This window comes from Eleutherodactylus coqui, chromosome 13 (genome assembly GCF_035609145.1).
Source record: "Eleutherodactylus coqui strain aEleCoq1 chromosome 13, aEleCoq1.hap1, whole genome shotgun sequence".
In the NCBI taxonomy this organism is placed as follows: Eukaryota; Metazoa; Chordata; class Amphibia; order Anura; family Eleutherodactylidae; genus Eleutherodactylus; species Eleutherodactylus coqui.
Window position 1 is genome coordinate 129466115 of NC_089849.1, and position 6378 is coordinate 129472492.

Below are 6378 nucleotides of genomic sequence, written 5' to 3' on the forward strand. Positions count from 1 at the left end.
ATATATGTGGTGTGTCTATGGTATGTACTGATACATGTGATGTGTCTATGGTATGTACTGATACATGTGATGTGTGTATGGTATGTACTGATATATGTGGTGTGTGTATGGTATGTACTGATACATGTGGTGTGTGTATGGTATGTACTGATATATGTGGTGTGTGTATGGTATGTACTGATATATGTGGTGTGTGTATGGTATGTACTGATACATGTGATGTGTGTATGGTATGTACTGATATATGTGGTGTGTGTATGGTATGTACTGATATATGTGGTGTGTGTATGGTATGTACTGATATATGTGGTGTGTCTATGGTATGTACTGATGTATGTGGTGTGTCTATGGTATGTACTGATGTATGTGATGTGTCTATGGTATGTACTGATGTATGTGGTGTGTCTATGGTATGTACTGATGTATGTGGTGTGTCTATGGTATGTACTGATGTATGTGATGTGTCTATGGTATGTACTGATGTATGTGATGTGTCTATGGTATGTACTGATGTATGTGGTGTGTGTATGGTATGTACTGATGTATGTGGTGTGTCTGTGGTATGTACTGATGTATGTGATGTGTCTGTGGTATGTACTGATGTATGTGGTGTGTCTGTGGTATGTACTGATGTATGTGATGTGTGTATGGTATGTACTGATGTATGTGATGTGTCTGTGGTATGTACTGATGTATGTGATGTGTCTATGGTATGTACTGATATATGTGATGTGTGTATGGTATGTACTGATATATGTGGTGTGTGTATGGTATGTACTGATATATGTGGTGTGTCTATGGTATATAGTGATGTATGTGATGTGTCTATGGTATGTACTGATGTATGTGATGTGTCTATGGTATGTACTGATGTATGTGATGTGTCTATGGTATGTACTGATGTATGTAATGTGTCTGTGGTATGTACTGATATATGTGATGTGTGTATGGTATGTACTGATGTATGTGATGTGTGTATGGTATGTACTGATGTATGTGATGTGTCTGTGGTATGTACTGATATATGTGATGTGTGTATGGTATGTACTGATGTATGTGATGTGTCTATGGTATGTACTGATATATGTGGTGTGTGTATGGTATGTACTGATATATGTGATGTGTCTGTGGTATGTACTGATGTATGTGATGTGTCTATGGTATGTACTGATGTATGTGATGTGTCTATGGTATGTACTGATGTATGTGATGTGTCTATGGTATGTACTGATGTATGTGATCTGTCTGTGGTATGTACTGATGTATGTGATGTGTCTATGGTATGTACTGATGTATGTGATGTGTCTGTGGTATGTAATGATGAATGCATGTGTCTATGGTATGTACTGATTGATGTATGTGATAATCTTTTTATTATAAAAGTAAAAAACATTACAGGGCGTAATAACAAAAATAGCAAAATAACAGAAAAATTTGCCAAATACAATCACAAGAAGCATATATATATATATATATATATATATATATATACACACACATAAATACATACACACACACACACACACACATTTACAAAACAGAAATATTTGCAAAAATTACAGAAATTAACAGAAATATTTGCAAGAAATAATAGCCAAACATTCATATTTACAAAATTTTACAAAAAACTGTACAGGAGTGAAAATTTACCGGTCTGGCCGCATCCCCAATCTCACACGTCCCATTTACACTACAAAATTGACATAAGAAAACATATCACAACAAAAACTAGACAACCTATTCCATAATCCCGTGGGGCTGCATATTCCAACCTACTAAACAGAGAAAAAAACACACATTAGTAAAACAAGAATATATATAAATGTTTTTGGGGGTTTTTTTTGTTTTTTTTTTTAATTTTTCTTAATTTTTTTATTTTAAATGTTTTTTTTTTTTATTTAGTTATTTATTATTATTATTTATTCCCCCCCTCCCCTCTAAACTACACACACATTACCCTCTACCCATCCCCTGGTCCGCTGCCAATACCTGCCAATCATGCTTATGAACATATATATATATATATATATATACACACACACACACGCGCATATACACATATATATATATACATATATACACACACGCATATACACACACATACCTATATATATACATATACACATACATATTTTTTTTGTATTTTTTTTTTTTGTAAATACACAGACCGTAATACTAACCCCCCACAAAAACTCATAATACCACCCATAAAGATACCACCCACAAAAACACATAATACCACCCATGAAACCACCCACGAAAAAACAAACAAACATAATACCACCCACAAACCCATATAATGCATAATAATCCACAGCCTAAATATACAGCAAAATATATAAATAACAAAAAATATAACCATTACCCCCAGCCCCGGTTCGGGTCCCGTAAGCCTTTTATTCAACTTTTAACTTAAAACAAAACAAAAAGCTAGGGTGAAAGAATCCAGCCCCCCACCGGGAAACAGTTCTCCAGGTAGGGAACCCCAAAGCAAAAACCCCTCCAAAGGAAGGCTGCTCGAGGCCTACCCAACCTTTCAAACTCCAGAGAACGCACCTTCACCAGGTCACCGAGAATATTCCTACTTACCTCGTCCTCGAGGAGGATTTTATGCTGCGTCGATACTAAACACAGTGCGCTCCACGTGTGATACCTAACCACTAGACTTACTAAAAATAAAGTGCAGCGGTCCCTGCCACCCAGATCTCTGAATGCTCCATAACACCACTCGGCGTAGGTAAGGTCAGCCAGCCGAGGCCAACCGATGGAAGCCCCTACCCTCTTGTATACCTCTATATTGAAGGGACAATGAAGCAGGAAGTGGTCCATGCTCTCCAGAGTGTTGCCACATGCCTCCCGGGGACAACCTCTGTCCTCGGTGTTCTTGTGCTTCAAGTTGTCCCCCACATATAGCTTACCATGGAAGCAGCGCCAGGTCAAGTCCCAATACTTTGAGGGGATTCTTACCGAATTTAAAAGAGACAAACCCACCCACAAATCCCCACCTGGGCAGTCTCTGAGGGCCAATGGATTCTGAAAGTGGGTTGCCAAGACCCTCTGGTCCAGCACATGCCTGGCCAGCGTCCTGACTTCCCCCACGGTCAGCCCCCATTGGCGTAAAACCTTCAGAACCTGTGCAACGTAAGCCAGAAGATGTCCGTGCGGTGTACGAAAGTCCTTCACACGCCCTCCTGTCTCCCACTCCTGGAAGAACGGCCGAAACCATCTCTTACAGGAGGATACCCACGGAGGAGCCCTCTCTTTCCAGAGGTTTGCGATATTAGCTTTCAAAAATGTATTCACGAGGAATACCACTGGGTTGACCATACCCAACCCGCCTAGTCTACTCGTACGGTAAGTAACCTCCCTCTTGACTGGGTTCAGCCTATTCCCCCATAAGAGCTGGAAGAACAGGCTGTAGACCCGTGACCAAAGAGGTTCTGGCAAAATGCAAACACTTCCCAGGTACATTAACAAAGGGAGCAGGTAAGTCTTGATCAAGCAAACCCTTTCCCTCAGGGTCAAAGACCACCCTTTCCATTGATCCACCTTTTGAGCGGCATTCCTCAATCTGCCTTCCCAGTTTTTCTCGGGATAATTCCCTTGGTCGAAATCGATGCCTAAAATTTTAGCGGAATCTTGGGATTCTGGGAGAGCGTCCGGAAGATCAAAAGCAGGATCTCCCCCTCCCAGCCAGAGACTCTCACACTTTTCCCGATTGATCTTTGACCCGGAGACCTCCGAGTAGCGGACAACTTCCGACATCACCCACCCCGCCTCCTCCTGAGAGGAGACAAAGATAGTAACGTCATCAGCGTACGCCACTGTCCTCAAGGCCAGGTCCGGGACCCCCGGGTCCATCCTCACCCCCGCCAACGGTCCCCCATCTACCCTTCTGAGGAAGGGATCAACAGCGAACACGTAAAGCAAGGGGCTCAGAGGGCATCCCTGACGAACTCCAGACCCGACTACAAAAGGACGGCCAACCCAACCGTTCACGAGCGGGAAACTCTCAGCCCCTAAATACAATGTTTTTAACCATTTAACGAACCCCACCGGCAGACCGTATCTCAAAAGGACAGACCAAAGGTACTCCTGGTTTACTCGATCAAAAGCTTTAGCCTGATCCAGGGAAAGTAAAAACCCCTTCCAGAGACCCGCCCTGCCCCGCTCAACAGCCTCCCGGACACTCAGCACGGTGCTAAATGTGCTTCGACCGGGAACAGAGCAGTGCTGAGCCCCAGAAAGGAGCTGGGGTGCAAATTTCACCAACCTACTGAACAGCACTTTTGCCAGAATCTTTCTGTCCGTATTGAGGAGCGCTATGGGACGCCAATTCTCAATACGGAGCGGATCTTTACCCTTTAACAGAATAATTAGGGCCGACTTCCTCATTGACTCCGGCAGAACGCCCAAGGATAGACATTCATTAAAAACCTCGGTCAAGAGGGGAACTAAAACTTCCTTAAAGGATTTATAAAACTCAGATGTTAAGCCGTCTGGGCCTGGCGACTTTTTGGACCGGAGCCCATCAATCGCCAGTCCGACTTCATCTTCCGTAATTGCTTCTGTCAAAACGCCAAGAGAGGGGTCTACTCCTGGTTCGGGAACGGTTTCTGCCAGGAAAGTCGAGATTCCATCCCGATTAAGTTCTTTCCCGCCCAAGAGATGTGAGTAGAAGGATCTGACGACCTCCAGGATCCCTGATCTGGACCTTTTCAGGGAGCCTGTACTGTCTCGCAGACCCGTAACCAATTTACAACTCACTGACATCTTACAGTTCTTGTAGGGGTCAGGCGAGCGGTACTTCCCAAAGTCCCTCTCAAGAACCAAAGATGCGTGCCTATCATACTGACATCTCTTGAGCAAGGATTTCACTCTGGAGATCTCCTCGCGGCTACCTCCAGTCGAGACCAAATGCTCGAGTTTCCTCCTCAGGCTCTGATACATACGCTTTCTGTTCAGGCTTCTGAGGTTGGAGATGTGTCGGAAGAACCTTCTTACCCGATGTTTGAACATCTCCCACCACTCTGACTTACTGCTGCATAGGCCCAGTAGTGGTTCCTGGCTCTGAAGAAAATCCTCAAAGGACCGTCTTATTTCCGCTTCTTCCAGGAGTGACGAATTCAATTTCCATAAACCTTTGCCCATCCGAGGGGTCTCTGTGACATTCAGAGAAAAAAGAATCCTACAGTGGTCGGAGAACTCCACCTCCACCACCGATAACGGTGAGGAGACTGCTTCCTCCTTTAAATAAAACCTATCTATCCTAGACCTGCAATAACTACCTCTAAACCAAGTGAATCCCGTGCGCCCTGGGGTGTGCCGAACGTGGACATCCACAAGGCGTTCCTCACTAACTACTCTATTTAACGCGACGCTATCATAGCCTAGCTGGTTATTGGAACCTCCTCTATCACAGAGCCTCGTGACATTATTAAAGTCTCCTCCAAAGACCACTTGCCGGCTTGTAAAAAGGAAAGGCTTAATTCTCATAAAGAGGTCTTTGCGCCCCTCCTTTGACTGGGGTCCATAGATGTTAATAAGACGCAACTCTTGACCTCCCATGAGAATATCCAGGATCAGGCACCTCCCCATTTCCAGCTCGATAACCCGTCTGCATTCTACCTGTGCGGTCTTAAAAAGGACCGCCACCCCGCTATACGGCTCGGCCGCAAGAGACCAATAGGAGGCTCCGCACCTCCACTCACGCTTGGCTTTGTTCATGACCGACAAATCTGTCAGCCTGGTCTCTTGCAAAAATAAAATGTCAGCTTCAACTCGGCTGAGAAAATCAAAGGCCGCAAACCTAGCCGCATCTGACTTAATGCTGGCAACATTAATGGATGGCAGCGTCAACAGGGTGAGCGCCGCCATCATTGGTGATCGAGCTGGATGGCTTTCCTCTTACTCTCCCCCTCCTCCCTGTCGGAAGAAGAGGTCTCTCCTTTATTTCTTTTTAATGAAATTGAAACATCCATATCACCACACTCATCCTTACCTTCACCTTCCGGCTTCAGGGTGGCCCCCTTCCCAGAAGAAACCGGGTCCCCCACAGAAAGAGACCCAGCGTCCCCCGGGGTTCCTTCCTCAATTATCTCCGCCACCACCTCCGGTACCTCACCCCCAGCCTCTCCCCCAGGCAGGGAGGAGGAGGTGTTATTGAGAGCTTGGTACCGGTTAGAGAGGTCGACCGTAAGGGAACTGATGGGGCCTTCCTTTGGTATCTGCACCAGAGTGAGTGGGACCGAGTCATCCCACTCTAGAGAGGAAGAACCCCTATTTTTCTTTCTTGTTCTTCCCTTACCCTTTTTTTTCTGCTTTTGCCATTTCTCGCTTTCCTCGTCTGCACTTTCTTCACGGGAGGATCCGGCAGAA